This window comes from Monodon monoceros, unplaced genomic scaffold (genome assembly GCF_005190385.1).
Source record: "Monodon monoceros isolate NGI ecotype Baffin Bay Population unplaced genomic scaffold, NGI_Narwhal_1 Super_Scaffold_20, whole genome shotgun sequence".
Taxonomy (NCBI): Eukaryota; Metazoa; Chordata; class Mammalia; order Artiodactyla; family Monodontidae; genus Monodon; species Monodon monoceros.
Window position 1 is genome coordinate 132,756,705 of NW_021703777.1, and position 14,975 is coordinate 132,771,679.

At 47.4% G+C, this 14,975-nt stretch overlaps 1 protein-coding gene across 1 annotated transcript in view; it reads left to right on the plus strand.

Annotated features, from left to right (window-relative positions):
- The first annotated feature begins 3,386 nt into the window (after nt 1-3,386).
- Nucleotides 3,387-14,975, plus strand: part of KIAA0232 (KIAA0232 ortholog) — an 89,763-nt gene continuing 78,174 nt past the window's right edge. Inside the window, exon 1 of the mRNA XM_029234677.1 lies at nt 3,387-3,419. The gene's annotated coding sequence lies outside the window, so the exon portion shown is untranslated. The remainder of the gene's footprint in view (nt 3,420-14,975) is intronic.

Consider the following 14,975-nt stretch of genomic DNA (forward strand, 5'->3'; position numbering starts at 1 on the left):
AGACAAAGTAAACAAGATATTTTCATTCTCTAACCTGTAATCTTCCCCCACCACCTCAAAATCATACTAATACTAGTTAATTCCTACTCAGTTTAAATACTTCTTCCTCCAAGAAGCCTTCCGGTCCCACTAGTTCGTGGTTTATAAAAACTGGTCTGTGGCAAAATGAGAAAAATGTCAGAAAACCCGTGTGTGTGTGTGTGTGTGTGTGTGTGTGTGTGTGTGTGTGTGTGTGACTAAAAAGTTGCCAACCGTGTTACCTTTCTCTGAGAATATCTGAGATATATTGTTACTACAGTCATCCCTCCGTTCAGCAGGGATTGGTTTCAGGACCCTTTCAATACCAAAATTGGAGGATACTCAAGTCCCTTACATAAAATGGCACAGTATTTGCATATAACCTATGCACATTCCCCTCCTTCCTACTTTAAATCATCTCTAGATTATTTATAACACCTAGTGCAATGTAAATAGTTATAAATACAATGTAAATGTTATGTAAATAGTTGTGGCGAAGTCAAAATTTGCTTTTTGGAACTTCCTGGAATTTTTTTCTCAAGTATTTTTTTGTTTTGTTTTGTTTTTTGTGTTTTTTTGCGGTACGCGGGCCTCTCACTGTTGTGGCTTCTCCTGTTGCGGAGCACAGGCTCCGGACGCGCGGGCTCAGCGGCCACGGCTCACGGGCGCAGCCCTCCGCGGCATGTGGGATCTTCCCGGACCGGCGCACGAACCCGTGTCCCCTGCATCGGCAGGTGGACTCTCAACCCCTGCACCACCAGGGAAGCCCTTCTCAAGTATTTTTGATCCATGGTTGTTTGAGTCCACGGATGCAGACCCATGGGTACAGAGGGCTGACTGTATTTTTATTTTTTACTGTTAGTAAGTCCTTTTCACTAAATGATGAGTGTAGATGACGACAAAGTTAACGCGGCAAAAATTAAAAGTTGACCACTCTTTGCAAATCCCCTATATTGGGGGGTAAATTTCGCTGGTTGGTCTGTGAATCCCAGCTCCGAGGGCACCTGGGAACTAGACTCCGAAGCTCCATTACTTGCCCCTTCTTTGCACCCAGGTCACTCTGGATTTCCCACACCCTTTCATCCTCTCCCTCTTTTCAGAGTTTGATCTTCAAGAGGGCAGGGCCACCCCTGCCTGGCGTCCAGCAAGGCCCAGAACAGGTGCTCAGAAGACACGGATTGAATGCACTGTGATTCATGATGAGACACATTCAGTTGAGATGAACCTCACAGAATAAAATTGGGAGCAAACTGATGAAGGGAGAGAGCTGTGTAAAGGAGAAGATCCCAGACCTCACAGCCAGGAGCCTGGGTTCAAATCCTGCAAGAGGCAGTGTGGTTTGGGGAAGTCAGAAGACCTCACTTCTTCCGGAGCAGGAAAGCTTAGGTGAAATCATTTACTTTCTCTGAGCCTCGAGTTTCTCTCCTGTGAGATGGGAACGATAATGCCTTGACCCAGGATTCTTCTTAAGAACAAAACACAGGTGTACAGAAAAGCACTTTGTAGAAAGTGTGCAAATAGTTCGTGGTCCATCCCTCCAGCACCCACCCAGCCCGTAATATCCAGTTTGCCCCTTCCCAGCCTGTACGTCAGCTTCTCCTACCGGGGAGCTGGTGCGGGAACCTTGCTTCGCAAGTTCTGAAAGGAAAGCTCAGTGCCTGGCACTTAGTAGGTGCTCAACAAATAAATCAATGAAGAATGACCCCCAGGCAGGTCACGCTCCCTCTTAATAGTCAATCTCCAAGGCTCCTTTCTCTCTGGCGCCTGTGATACTTATTTGCCTTTTTAAGGACAGACCTACGAATCACATTTAGGAAAAGTGGGTGGGTGTGAGGAGACTTTGATTAAAAGGTTAGTGCACATTTTTGGTTCCCACTTCCGAATCTTCCAGAATTTATTTTTGCCTACTTAATAAAAAGAGCCATGTCACTTTTCTTTAGCTTGTCTTTTGGGTTAAAAAAAAAATTTTTTTTTTAAGCCTGTATTTTAAACCGCCCACTCCAGCCATCCCAGGACGCGGCGAGGAGGGGGCCGCAGACAGGTGGAGCGTGTGCCGGGAAGGCGGGGACCGAGGCAGCCCGGAGGCGGGGAGGGGCGGCGGCGGAGTTCAGGAGCCCCACTCGCCCCTCCGCAGGGGGCGTCTCCGCTCCTACGCCCCGCACACCGGGTGGGCTCCTGCCTCCTGTCCTCCAACCTCCCGGCGACTCCCAGCGCCCACCGGCAGCAGCAGGGCTCCGCCAGTCTCCAGGGCCCTCCGCTCGCCCGCCCGCGTCGGGAAGCCCAGCACCGGCCGGAGGGGCGGGGCCGGGGCGGGGCGGTGGCGCTGATGTAATCCCGGCTCCTGGGCGGAAGGATATGGAGCGCGCCCGGTTGGCTGGGCGCTGAGGCCAGTTGCCGGGTAACGGAGCGGAGCGGCCGCGGTGCGCCGCCTCCCGCCCTCCGCCGAGTGGCGCCGGAGCCGCCGCCGCTTTACGTAAGGCGCAGGCCAGGGCTGCCCGGCGCTCGGCAGCCGCTCGGAGCCCTCGGAGCGAGGAGGCGCCCCCGCCGGCCGCCGCGACGCCCGGCCGCTCGGCAGGAGCCGCGGGTGGGCTGGGCGGGCTGAGCGGGCCGCGGCCCCTCGGGCGGCTGGGGCGGGCCGCCACCGCGGCCGAGGGTCTCCGGGACCGGCCTGAGGGAGGCCGGGCCGCCCCGCCGGGCCGCGGGCTCCGCGAGGACCCCGGCCGGACCCCAGGCGTGCGGTGGGCTGCCGGCCCGGGGACCCCGGCCCTGGGGAGCCGGGCGCCGGCGCACGGGGCGGACGATGAGTCCGCACAATGGGCGGGTGTCGCCGCGCTGGGAGCGGTTCTCTGGGGGGAGGCGCGGCGAGGTGGGGAGCGGACGTGCGGCCGGGGTGCGGCGCCGAGAGTGCGGCGTCCGCGGGACACCTGGAGCGGCCGCCCGGCCGGTGGGCGCTCGCGGCGCTGCTCTCGCCCAGCTGCGTCCCTCCGCCCCCTCCCCTCCTGCATTGTCCTTTAGGGGCCCGGGAAGGGAAGCCGCCGGCGGGGGAGGGGAGGGGCGGCGCGGCGCGGACGGACGGGCGCGCGGGCCTGTGGCGCTGCGCGCGCGGGGCGGGCCCTGCCGGTGGGGCGGGCCCTGAGGCGCAAGGTTCGGCGAAGGTTACGGCCGCCCGCGGGAGGGACTGGCACGCAAAGTCACCCGCGGCCGCGGCGCAGGAGGGCCTGAGCCAGCTCGGGCCGGCTCCAAGCACACGCGTCCCCGGCAGCCTCTCGGAGCACCCCGCTCCTCCGCGCCCGAGGAACGGCTGGTCGCGAGGGAAATGCCTGCAGCCCCAGGACTTAGCGGGCGGTGCGCAGTTGAACGGGCCTGCCGAACTGTTGGTGGCGGACCCCCCCCAAATCCTGGTAGAAGCCGGTTTTGATTTCACTTTCGCCACCTTTCACTTTTTGCCCTCCATACACAAGCAATGGAGACCTCACCTAGTACAAAGTGTAGGAGATTAAGCGGGTAGGGGGACATGTGGTTCTTTGGAATGGTTTAACTAAATGTGGTTTCTGCTAATAAATATCTGGGTTGGATTCTTGGATATCTAGGTCGGCTACTTCGGCCAGGTTCCTAAGATTGAGCTTTACGTGTCTGGGTCTTTGCTTGTTTAAAAAAAACTGTGGTAGGAGATTGGTGAAGAGGTCGGGGCAAGCAGTTTTGGTAATAGGTAATGCCGTGGATAAAACTAACTATACAATCAAATCCCTAATCCCTAAGGTAGGTTTCTCCTGTGCAATAAGACCGGGGCCCGAGCACCTTGACATTTCATAGATTTCGAATCCGACGTGGCGGGGTCGGGGGCGGGAATCTATCACTTTGCAGCCTGAAGGTCAAATATTCTCTCATCGGTTATTTTGGATTGATCCACTCATAAATGGTTCTCAGGATCTTTATGACATTTCTTGGTAGCAAAAATTATTTCTGAAATTGTGCCTTTGCATACCTATAGGTAAGCTTCTTGCAATGTTCTATATTCAGTGGCTGTACTTGATAAATAATGAATTTTTAATAATTCAAAAAATATTTACTGCTTCAGTTTGGGCACATATATTATGGTTTTTATATAAGCCTGTGTCATCAGTGAAATGCCAGTTTGGCCACTGAACATTGAAGGAAGGAGAGAATATTACTCTTCAATATTTAACTTTGTAGAAAGTAGAATTAGAGGTACAAATGTTTTGTTTTTAAAGAAAAGTACCAGTCTTTACCATGGCATCAACATAAGGCAAATCTGTAACTATTTCAAAGGCAATTAGCTTATTTGTTACACAAGTTGCAAACATTTAAGAAAATTAAATGGATTTTTAGCGCTTCTTTAATGATACCATAGATCACTCCGTGTTTTATTTTATAGTAGCACTTTTCAAAAGCAGTAGGGTTGTTTTTATTTTGCATTGTGTGGAAAGTACTGAGCCTGGGTTGTTCTCCCTGTTTCAGCAGCATTTGACTTGGAGCAGTTCACGGCCTCTGGGCCAGTTTTCTCGTCTCTAAAATGGGAAGAGTGTTGATAACTGTCCCGTGGCATGGTTGGAATGATCAAGTGAGGGGAGATGTGACATTGTTATGGCAACATTCAGTCCCTTTTAAAATACTAGGTAGTGCTAGTGTGTCCAAGCTTCAGATTCCTCTCTTGGCTTAAAGCTTTCTTAGGCCCCTCCCCCTCCCTTCCTGTCTGCACTTTGCCTGGCTGTCAGGTCACCTTTCCTAAATCTAGATTGCATCTTGTCAGCCTCTGCCTCAGAATGCTTCTAAGGACTGACCGCCTGTTGTTTGGAGGCCAGAACCAGACTCAGCAGCATCACATTCAAGGCCCCTCACAGTCTGGCCCTGGTCATCTCTGAACTTTACCTGTCTTCTCGGTTCCCCTTCCACACTGTCCCGCCAAATGAGACTACTCTTGGTTCTCTGAACAGGCCAGGCTGCTTCATCCCTTCTTCCCTTATAACTTTTTCTCTGACTGCAATGCCCTGTCTCACTTCCACCCACTACACTTTTTAAAAGTCCACATCTGATTTTATGTCCTCTCTGGAGCCCTTTGGAAATCCTGTCAAAGTGAATTATTCATTTCTGCAGTCATAATCTTCTATTTTTACTTTCGTTATTGCCTATATCACGTGTTGTGTATGTAATACTCTGGCTGTGGTGACCCTGTCATTATTTTATCCCCAACACCTTGCTCAGGGGTTTAACCATGAAAATGTTCAAATGTTTGCTAAATAAAGTCAAAGTCTGTAATCCACCTTATTATTATAAACGATTTTAATAACAAACATCAGTACCAACCACAGCACTGGGAATGAGGTTTTATTATATTGAAGATGGTTAATACTTAGCATATTTCTTTTCAATTATTTTTAATCTCTCACAAAATACCAAGTGGTATTTTTATACAAAGTACAAACAACCACCTCTCCCACGTGTGTGGAAGCTTTCAGGGTCCATGGACCAGCAATGCTGACTGAAGTCACTGCACCCTGTCTCTTGGGAGAGGGGATCAGAGCATACGTTTTAAAATATTCCTTACCTTTAAAATGTAATTGCACCCTCAGCAGATTACACACTTTTTGTTTGAAACTTTTTTGGAGATATATTATACTCATAAAAAGTAAACTGCTTTTGAGGGCGCTTATTTAGACCTGGATTCGAAAGACTCAGGTTTGTGTGTTGGCTCATCTCCTCACCCCTGGGGCACCATGGGCAGGTCGGTTAAATCTCTCTGGAACTTCAGATTCTTTATTTTGTGAAATGCTTTGCGGTGTCACTTAGAGTGGCTATTCTTTGTGTACTGCGTGCCCTTGTTCAGATAAAGGTAATGAGATGATATTACTTCACAGCGCATTGGTCTTCCTTGTCACCCAGGCTGGAAACTTCTTGAGGCTTCCTTTTCTTGACCAGATTTGGCAGACCAGGTTTGCCTCCATGTGTCTTTTCCAACCTTTTTGTTTTTGCTTTTGTTTTTCTCCACAGTTCCCCTGTCGCTGCCCTCCCTGGCTCTTGTCAGTTCTTATGGGGGTTGTTCCTGTAGGCCTGCTGACTGGCCTCCCTGTATCTAGTCTCTCTAGTCCTCCTGTGTTCTGTTCCCAGAATTATTCAATATGTAAATCAAATCGTATCATGCCCTGCCCCCCAGGTATATACCAGCGGTTCTTGACATCCCCCCTGCCCCCGAGTTCCATCACGCCTGGGGTTATGACCTAGTGCTGTCCAGTAGGCTTACTCCTACAAAGATTTTCACCTTGGAGGCATCACCACCTGGCTGGTTGAGAATTAGTGTTACGGGGTTAGGAAAGCATTCTAAGACCTGTACCATCTGGCCTCATTCTAACTTTTAGCTTCATATTTTACTGCATCTCTCTTGTTACCTGGTATTTCAACACTAGACCTCTGGCCACTTTCATGGTTGTTGGTCTGACCTCTTTACTCTTGAATGTCCTTTCTGCCTTTTTCTTCTTATCAAAATCCTTGATACTGAATGAAGGCTTGGCTTAAATGCTTCTACTTCTAGGAAAGAAGCTTCTCCTGATTTTCAGAATTAACTCTTCATTATTCTCTCACACAGTGCTTGACGATACTTCCACTCAGCTATTTTTTCTTTTTGACTTTTTAGTTTATTCTTTACATGGATTACAGACTCGTTAATGGGAGAGAGGAAAATCTTATCCATTGCTGATTCCCTCTAGTGTGTAAAGTAGTCTTTCACATAGTACTTGTTGATTTAAATGCTTGATTGAGTTAACTCAATCACTCTACATTCTCTGAATTTAGCAGAGGGGTAGTGAGGTTGGAATGGCTTTATGTGAGAGCTTCATGAATCCACACGACATACTCAGAACGGGGCCCAGCACGTAGTAAGTGCCCAGTAAGTGGCAGCTTTTAGCTGTTAGTTGGAGCAGGTGTAGAGAACACTAGTGGTTGGGTATGTTGATTTTTTTTTTTTAAACATCTTTATGGAGTATAATTGCTTTACAATGGTGTGTTAGTTTCTGCTTTATAACAAAGTGAATCAGCTATACATATATCCTCATATCTCTTCCCTCTTGCATCTCCCTCCCTATCCCACCCCTCTAGGTGGTCACAAAGCATTAAGCTGATCTCCCTGTGCTCTGAGGCTGCTTCCCACTAGCTAGCTATTTTACATTTGGTAGTGTATATGTCCATGCCACTCTCTCACTTCGTCCCAGCTTACCCTTCCCCCTCCCCATGTCCTCAAGTCCATTCTCTACTTCTGCATCTTTATTCCTGTCCTGCCCCTAGGTTCTTCAGAACCTTTTTTTTTTAGATTGCATATATATGTGTTAGCACGGTATGTTGATTGATTGTATATGCTGGTTACTGTAACAGTGTTCACAGATTTATTTCTGGCTTCTGTGTAAAGGAAAAAAAATATCGTCTGGTCTCTCCATCTTCACTCTTTCGTTAGTTTTGGGAATTAGCAGAAAAGTGAGTATTTGGTTGGAGGGAGCTTTTGCATAAGCAGATTCATGATGGTGGTCCTGAATTATTCTGAAGACAGGAAACCTTTCTGTAAGTGAGCCAGGTTTTTTGCAGTGGCTTAAGAAAGTGGAAAATGGTTTGTCAGTTGTTATACTATATGTTATTTTTCTGTAAAACACATGCTTTCGTTTTAATCTTGTAATTATATATTAAGCAGTAGAATCTTCTTATTTAGTATTTAGAATGACTGTTGAAATTTTGTTTTTGAAGTCATCTCCAAAGCTTTTTCTTGCCACTAGGCATTCTCTGTAGTTCTCTATCTTTTCCTTTGTCTGCTCAGCAGTCTTGCCCTGTGACTAGACAGGGAGAACCTAGGGGAGGAAAACCAGCTATCATTTTGAAACTTTTAATTAAATATTTAGGTACTATTTTTAAGTTTATATGTGTTACTGATTGACAGGTTGTATCCAGAAACCTTAAAAATGGTATCTCTGGTTCTAACAAAATATGGAATTCCCTACTTGCAGCAACATAAGAATATGTATTAATTGCTATTTAACTTACGTTGACTATATTGATGATTATGAGCTTTTAAAAAATCATTGGAAATATTATATTCCTATTATGTTCTTAGGAATTATTATATTCCTAATAAATCTCTCTTAAAACCTGCCCCAAAGAATTGGGGATGATAGGCCTATCCCAGTGGATGAATTAGCATCAATTAGAAATAAAAGCAGTAGGACAGTTAGAAGATTAATAATTGCAAAAATGCTTGAGAATGTGTTGCTTTGTGTGCGTGTTCCTAGCTAGAGCGATGAAGGAATGTGAGTTCTGTGAATGCAGGTTGTGTGTGTGTGTGTGTGTACACGTCTGTACATGTATGTGGTTCTCTGGTGACAGGAAGTGAACCTAGGCACTGTGTGTCTATAGTCCTTATGGTGCCTGGCGCAGGGAGCGGCCACTCAGCACACACTGATGTCAGATGAGTCAGTCACACGTGGAGATAAATAAGTGTAAAGAAATGGGCCTCAGCACGTTTCCAGATTTCTTTTTTGGTAATGTGGTTGTTACCTCAATAACAGGAGGAGGTAGAAAGTGGGGAGGGATTTATTTTCCCTTTCAGCCAGGAGTTTGTTTCTAGCTCAACTACATTTTGCAAAGTACCTGTGGAATCTTAATAGCCAGTACATAACTATTTCAAAACTGTTTACCCAGCTTGGGGATTTATTCAGGCTCTTTACTTGTCTTCTTCAGTAACTATAGCTTTTTCTTGGGCGTCTGATTAACATTTAGCTCCTTGTTAGCATCTTCCCTGAAGATTTTAATGGTGAGAAAGTTGAAAAAAATTTTTTTTATTGAAGTATAATTGACTTACAATATTATATGAGTTTTGCTACACAGCATAGTGATTCAGTTATTTTTATACATTACAAAATGATCACGAGAAAGTTGAAATTGAATAGACACATTTTTGGTCCTTTTTTTGGTTGTTGTTTTTGCCACTGCTTCCTTTGATTACCACCATAGATAATTATTACTGATTGTATTGTTAATAGTTTTTTGCTGGTGCCATCGAAGGAGTTTCTTGTTTTTATAAGATGTAAAGCTCAATTTAAAACTATCAAAATATGTTTTGTATGATTTACCAAAACATTGTTTTGAATATAAGTAACTTTTATAAAGCCTATTTATTTTTTAAAGAGTCCATGTTAAATCTAAAAAAGCAGTAAGTTATAAGATGAATAGTAAGTGTTCTCTTTCACTCCCCTTCCCATCCTGTACTCATTTTGAAAAATCACTGATAAGCTTCTCGGATGTCATAGAAAAAAAATTACGCCTGTACTTCTAAAAATTGGAGTCATGGTAGAGAGTGTTCTTCGTTTAAACAAACCCTAAACTTTGTATCTTGGAGCGCTTTCCGTATCAGCATGTATAGACCTACCTCGTGTACAGATCTACTTCACTGTTTTGTTTTGTTTTGTTTAATTTATTTTTGGCTGTGTTGGGTCTTTGTTGCTGTGTGTGGGCTTTCTCCAGTTGCAGCGAGCGGGGGCCACTCTTCATTGCAGGGCATGGGCCTCTCACTGCGGTGGCCTCTCTTGTTGCAGAGCACGGGCTCCAGGCTCGCGGGCTTCAGTAGCTGTGGCTCATGGGCTCTGGAGCACAGCCTCAGCAGTTGTGGCTCACGGGCTTAGTTGCTCCGTGGCATGTGGGATCCTCCCGGACCAGGGCTCGAACCCGTGTCTCCTGCATTGGCAGGCAGGCTCTTAACCACTGCGCCACCAGGGAAGCCCCACTGTTTTTTTTTAATGTGCCCAGTATTCTGTGGTATGAATGCACCAGAATTTATTTGATTAGTTGATGGAGTGGGTTTCCATGTTGTTATTGTAACACAGTAAACATTTTTATACATAATGTTTTGGTAAACTTGTGTGAGAAACTTCCTTAACCTAGGCAGCCTAAAACAAACCAAACAAAAACTGACGAACAAGTTTCTAACTTCTCTAAATTATCATTGATCATATTGAAAATTTTCTTGGCAGCTTTATTATATTTAATAATTTTAGACATTAGGCTGGGTATTTTCTGAAGTAGTCCTACAGGTATTTAGGGTTATTTGGGGCATTATTTAGTTTAAAAGTGGTCAGAGTTTGTGGTGAAGGGGAAAGGTAAGGGATTCTTAGAAGTAGCTATTAGAAAACGGGTAAGGAGGAGTCTGAGCTCACGCTTGTTAAAGCACTTCCTACATGTGAGGCCTTTTGTTAGGGACCTTAGGTAAAGTGTTTCCTTTAATCCTCCTGACAGCTCTTGAGAGAGGAGGTATTATCTCCATTTTACAGATGACGAAGCTGCAGCTCAGAGGTCTCAAGAAACTTCCCTAAGGTTACACGTAATACATGGCAGAGCAGGAGCCCCAGCTTCTATCTTTGCAACTTAAAGTTAACGTACTTCCCACTGCCCGGCTCTTCCTAGAGATTCATTGGTTCACACGGCACTTGTCTGCTCACAGTGTCCTATGCCTAGATGCCAAGATGGTTAGACGTGCACGTGACTTACACGGGGCGGGAGGGAGGGAGCAGGAGGGAGGGAGGAAGAGCCATCGGCTTCCCTGCAGGTGTGATCCTGGGGGAGGAGAGATGGGGGAGGGCAGGCCAGAGCAGCCTCAGGCCAAGGCAGTTTGGAGACTGTCTTGGCCAGGCTGCTGGCTGCTCGGCAGGTCAGATCTGTACCCCCTCCTGGTCAGCATTGCTGGGAGCAGCCTGAGGGGCACGTGGCCTGATGTCTTTGCCACCATGTAGCAAGTGGAGGCTCTCAGTCAGCTGGGCTCCCCACGGCAGGCCGTCTCAAGGGGCCGCCTGACCAGCCCATGGCCACCACACCATTCAGCGCTGGGGCGGGTGGGGGAAGCAAGCAGATGGGTACATGGGTCAACTGCAGATGCGTGCTGAGAGGGAAAATGAAGTAGGCCGGTGGGGTGTTGTGTGTTTAGGGTGGGCAGGAAAGGGCTCTCTGGTAAGACATACTTGAGCTGAGACCTGAGGGGAAAAGGGAGAAAGGTGTGGGGCTGTCTGAGGAGCAGAGCATTATTCAGGGCGAGGGCAGAGCAAGTGGAAGACCCGATCGTGCATCGTTATGAAGGTGGAACGAACGTTATGAAGGTGGAACGAATGGAGAGGATTCGCTGACAGGTTGGATTGGAATGTGAGAGAAACAGGAGGAGTTAAGGATGATGCCAGAGCTTTTGATTTGAGCAGTGGAAGCACGGAGTTGCCCTTGACTGACACTGGGAAGGTCCTGGCAAGGTTGTTGGTGGTAAGAATTTGTGGGTTTTCATTTGTGTTTTTTAAGAGATGTTGTAAGTTGAGATGCCACTCAGACATCGTCTAGTAGCTTGATGGCTCTGTAAGTTTTGGGTTCATGAGAGAGAAGTGGGGGTGAGAGAAAGTTTGGAGTAATCTCTAGATAGATGTAGAGATTACAGTCATGGGAGTGGAGATCAGCTAGGCCTGGGCTGTTCGGTAAGGCAGCCATGAGCCACATGCGGCTTCTGAGCATGTGAGATGAGGCTGGTTTGACTCGAGATGTTCTGTAAGTGTCACATACACACCAGATTTCAAAGACTTAGTATGCGAAAAAAAGAATGTAAAATAGCTCATTAATGATCTTTTACCTTGATTATATTTGGAGTGATAATATTTTGGGTCTATTGAGTTAAAGTATATTATGAAAATTAATTTCATCTGTTTTTTTTTAATATGGCTGCTAGAAACTTTTAAATTACATTGGCGTGACTCAGGTTTTGCTATTGGATGGCTTCAAAGGAGGAAGTGAATGTAAACAGAGAAGTGTGAGGCCTGGGCGGAGAGCTGGGGAAGAGGAGGGGCCCGCGGAGGAAGGGCCGAGAGGGCGGGGCAGTGAGGGTGGTAACAGTTGTGGTCTCTAGAGCTTGAGCGAAAGAAAAGTACCAGAGAGCAACTAGGCCTGCCACCATGTGACCGACAGCCGTTGCTTTAGGAGTGAACGAGTCTTGGAGGTGGTCTGTAGAGTGGGATCTTTCCCTATACTGTTTTTTGTTTTTTAAGTGAGTCTCATCAGGACAAGAATACAGCCTTTTCAACTAGAGTTATAATGTAGCCTCTCTGTGGATGCAGCCACGCAGTAGGAAGAAGCACACATTTAGAAGACTGGACACAGTTAATGCAGGCAAGTGACTCTGACCTTCAAAGGCTTGCTCTCAGGGCTTTCTTTCATCTTGCAACCTTCCCTTGATGAAACAACTGTGAGAATTTCTTACCTTCCTTTTCCCAGTTCTAAGCCGGGGAGTGGACCTAGCTTCCACGTGGCCGTCCGTTATCTAGACCTGTAAGTGGGTTTTCTGGTTGACACGCAGCTCGTTCTGTTGTGGTAGTCACATGATTTGGCACGCGTCCCCTCCCTGCCGCCCGCGGCCCCAGTCCACTTCTGGCCTGATCAGCGCACAGGGCTCCAGAGCTGAGGAACAGGCTTGGCCCTTCACTGGCAACAGGCCGTCTGAGGACCTTCCGGTGCCACTCAGGGGCTTCTTTTTACTATGTTGGTATGTGTGTCAGGCACATGTTTTTGCCCTTAGATCTTATACCTTTTCCCCCTGCATTTCATTCTCCTATTTCCAAAAACACACTTGCACATCTAAGGACAGTGTTTCCAAGTTTTTTCACTAGCCATGTGATAGAAGCTGTCACGGAACCCGCAGCTCCTCTGAGTGGAACTCACTTGGGCCTTGCCAGGGTAGGCTGGCGATCACCTTGAGAAGGCTCAGGTCGCGCCCTGCAGTCTGCACTGGCTGTGGTGGGGCAGGGCTGGTCTCCCTTTCTCTCTGGCTTGGGAGTCAGGTCTGTCAGCTTCTCGAGATGCCTCTGTGCCTGTGGGGACAGTGAGCAGAGATGGCTGAACCAGGAACTGATTCAAAGGAGATGCTAAATGCAAAGTAGGAAGGCTTGGCTTTGATTCTTTACAATTATCTGACAGCAAGGCTACAGGTTAGATGAGGGGTGGATGGTGTGATGGAAAGGGCACCAGTTTCGGACCTAGGCCCACAGTGGCCCTGGTCTTGACTCACCTGGGACCCCGAATACATGTTTAAGTTTCTTAATCCATAAAATGAGGAGGTTTGGTTGAGCTCAGTGTTTGTTCATGCTGTGAAAGCAGTGTCTGCACAAAGTAGGTGCTCAAAGATTTATTGAATGAACGGATGAATAAAAGAATTCTAGAGATCCCAGGTACTTAGGGCATGAGGCAGAGGATGGGGCGACGGGGAGGCGCGTTTGGCCAGGCCCCCCCCTCACCTGTGCTCCTTCAGCCTGTCTCAGATATGGTACTGGGTTCTGCTACTTTGAGAAATGTTTGCACAACACTGGGTTAGCAGACCGATCTCTGAACGTGAAGACGGCACGCTTCTGATGCTCCCCGCTGTCACATCCCTGTATACTTTGTGCCAAGGTAAAAGTTGTGGGAGAATAAATGCAGTTGCAGTCATATGTGGGGTAGGAAGTGCTGCAGAGGTGCTGTATTGTTTCCTGGCGCAGCTGTAATAAAGTGCCACAAACTAGGTGGCTTAGAACAGCAGACGTTCTCTCTCAGTTCTGGAGGCCAGAAGTCTGCAGTCCAGATGTTGTCAGCAGGGTTGGTTCCTTCTGGAGGTTCTGAGGGAGGACCTGCTCTGTGTCCCTCTCCTCACTTCTGGTGGTTACTGGCAATCTTTGGCATTTCTTGGTTTGTAGGCACAGCAGTCCAGTCTTCGCCTTTGTCTTTGTGTGACATTCTCTGTGTGTCTTTGTCCACATTTTCTTCTTCTTATAATGACATCAGTCATTGGATTAGGGCCTGAACAGAGGTAGATTGAAAATGAGTAGTGCTTGTAAGAGAACGAAGAAGAGTTACTAATTGAAAGTGATTACGTTGCCTAGAGCTTTGATAAGCATATTCATGTTCTTAAACATAAAACATAGTTTCCATAGAGTGGAATGGTGGATTCTGGTTTTTCTGCAGAGCAAACGGTGTGTGAGGATGATCATTTCATGCATGTGCTGAAATCACATTCTCTTAGCTTTAAAATTACTAGACAACACGCCACCATTACCTTCCAGGTTCAGCTGCCTTGTGTCCCCCACTGTGTCTTGCACAGAGTAAACATACACCAAATGGTGGTTGTTTCTGATATTTAACTATGATTAAGGGGGTCGTGAATCTGATGGGGCACTTGGTTCCTTTATGAGTTCTTTGGTAGGTGGGTTCTCTGGAAAGCAGCTGCAGACAGTTTAGCATGCAGAATGTTGATTAGGAAGTACCCCTGGGAGGGACTTCCTGGTGGTCCAGCGGCTAAGGTACTGTTCTGCCAACGCAGGGGGCCTGGGTTTGATCCCTGGTCAGGGAACTAGATCCCACACGCCGCAACTAAATGATCCCGCACGCCGCAACTAAAGAGCCCGAATGCTGCAATGAAGGTCAAAGATCCCGCGTGCTGCAACTAAGACCCGGCACAGCCAAATAAAGAAGTAGATATTAAAAAATACATATATAAAAAAAAAAGAAGTATGCCTGGGGCCACACCTGCAGAACCTGCAGAAGGAAGGGAGAAGCTGGGCTGCTTTGCAGGCCCAGTCACAGCCTTGGCGCCCCCCATGGGGAGCTGTGGAGCTAGAACAGCCCTTCAGAGTTGCCCCAGGTTGGACCTGATGACAGTCAGTCATCAGATGTGGGGCGGTCCTGGGAAGGGTCAGGACGCTGGAAGGGACAGCTCCCTGCAGCTGAGGCAGTCCCTGAGGGGCTGGTACAGCACTCCCAGCAGCTGGCAACGTGTCCTTCAGTTGCGGGTCTGGCTGGTACATCACAGCATCTGCCACAGTTGGACAGTATTTTTCTTAGAAAATTTTTGATTGATTTGATTTGATTCATTAGTTAGCCTTCTGGAGAAATACGGGATAAGTCTGTCCCCTTTG